Here is a 2,874-nt window from a genome sequence, read left to right on the forward strand (position 1 = left end):
ATTATTATTATTATTATTATTATTATTATTATTATTATTATTATTATTATTATTATTATTATTATTATTATTATTATTATTATTATTATTATTATTATTATTATTATTATTATTATTATTATTATTATTATTATTATTATTATTATTATTATTATTATTATTATTATTATTATTATTATTATTATTATTATTATTTCCAAGAATCTTTCTTTGATTTATTCAAATAAAAAAATCTATCGTTATATATATATATATATGTCCAACCATATAAATTTACCAAAAATAATCCGCCAAAATATCAGAAAAGGTCATGAGAAGATCTGTTCAAAGATCGTCCCATGTGCTCAATTATATCCAATCGCAGAATTCCTTGAATGCATGCATGTATATGTCGGGCTTGCACATACATTCGTATATGACCTTGTCTCTTAAAGTATTTAATATGGATATAGACATAAATCTTTTAAATGAAAATATGTAATCATAATTAGGTATGACCTTAATTTATTATGCAAAAGTTTGGACTTTATATATGTCCATAGTGCAATCCATGTGGCTAACCAAATGTTTTCCTTGATTTTGTTATGTTTTAGTGCACACCATGTGCCAGTACTTAGTGATCGATGTATATCATACATACATACATACATACATACATACATACATACATATGTACGTACGTACATACATATACATACATTTTTCTCTATTTATATGTATGTATGGACGATATATATATATATATATATATATATAGTTGTGTAGACCGCAGGAAAATAACTTCCGAGAAGACGAAAGGAACATGAATGTAAGAAAACTTTGAGGTATGGATCAACAATACTTTATTTTTCTAAAAAAAACTTTAAAACTCTTACGTACTCTTATTCATTGATTTTATGGAATTATTTTTTTACTCGATTTGGATATTTTATGTTTGATTTAAATAGATATAAATGTACATAAAATAAATGCTTTGCTTTTGATTTAATTATATTATAGTAATTTACAAAAAAAAAAGGGTTGCAATACAATCTATTCGTGCATGTACATCAACCGAAGAACCAAACATGAATGTAAACCTTAAATGTTATGTTAAATTTTGCTTTGGCCAATGATAATGAAATACAAAAATAAGAATTGATGCAACAAATGCAAATTCTTATTTGTGCAGTGTTTGCAAAATATTTATGAGGCCTAGTTGGTGTAATTTTCATGTCTTATAATTTTACACATTTCTATTGGATTTTCATTATTAGTGCTTTCATAATTGTATTTGACGTGGAATATAGTCTTGCGATAAGTGATTTATTGAAACGTTAGTAAAAGCAACAACAGTCAACTCTATACATTTTTTTTTCAATGATGATCCGTAACTGTAAAGACGGTCCAAATATTCACATGATTTCGTGTATGATTCGGTTAGTTGGTTGATATAAACATCATCTTTTTGTTTTTAAATCCAACAAACGTGGAATTAATTTAAGGTCCAATAAAGGTTTTGAAACAAGAAAAGCCTAATGATATAGGTATACGAGTAATTAAAGCAAGCACTAAGTGGTATATATATATATATATGAAATACAAAAACATACAAAAAAATGTTGTAAAGAAGACCAAGTCCATGTCATAAACCATTATAATTGGGAGATGCTTACAAGTCACCTTTTTTATTTTATTTTTATAAAACATAGTACAATTTAAATTTGTCTCTAAATGATGAAGCCACATGTCGGATTGTCATATTCGGACCAATGAGATTCTCGGAATTAAAATCATTTGGCCAATGAGATTTCAATTCACTCCCAACAAGTGGGTTCCTTATCTTTCTAATGCCAATATAATTATTTATTTATGGTCCCCCGTATCACTAAACCCTAAAATAATATACAAAGACATACCATAAAAATGCTACATGGAAATTAGAAAAAATATATCATAGATTTTTAAGTGTTTGTAGACATACCCACCACATTTGTTGTGAACTTATATGAACTTGGAAAACTAACATGCATGTGATAGACGTGGCCTTGCTATAACCTATTAACAGTATGCATTAATTAATTAATATGAATCATTCATTTTATACTATGATGATCCATGGGAATATGATCTAGAAAAAATATTATCCAATACAGATTACATTAGCCATGTTTCATTGGGTCACAATTATTAGTTTTATATGAATTAATTTAAATAATTAAGATTAGCCTTAGGCCCTTAGCTACGCGATCCTAGTGCTAATAACATGTTAAATTAATGAAAACTTTCGGCACGTACATATTTTACCGAACACAATGATTTGTTATGTATAACTGTGCTACAAATCATTGTAGTTTGTAAAGAAAATACGAAAGAAAGAAAAAAACAAACAGCGATCACCAGAATATATAACCGTACTGACATTATGGATCGAAATCATGATTCATGAATATGAATATCCAAATTTGATATATATATATATATCGACTGATATTACGTTATACCACTTTAGGGACGAACAATGATACAACTAAGGAATATACACGCACCGACCGAATCCAACTCATTGCTTTCAGTTTCCCGGCGAATTGGTCCGATCATTCTTTGGCGTTACTAAAGCAAAAAAGTTAAATGAATCCAGGAAAAATTATAAATGGGTAATAGTAAATATACCGTGATTTCGTAAATTTATTAGGGAGGTATTTAACAAGTTTTGTTTAAAATTTATAAAAAAAATTAATTTTTTAATCAAAGGAATGGGGACATAGGACTGAGTACTGGGTCTGCCTCTCCAGACAACTTAAGGTATAAATCAAGTTGCATCATATATATATATATATATATATATATATATATATATATATATATATATATATATGTATGAATGATTCTATA

The sequence above is a fragment of the Tarenaya hassleriana genome, unplaced genomic scaffold, assembly GCF_000463585.1.
Source record: "Tarenaya hassleriana unplaced genomic scaffold, ASM46358v1 Cleome21, whole genome shotgun sequence".
NCBI classification, from domain to species: Eukaryota; Viridiplantae; Streptophyta; class Magnoliopsida; order Brassicales; family Cleomaceae; genus Tarenaya; species Tarenaya hassleriana.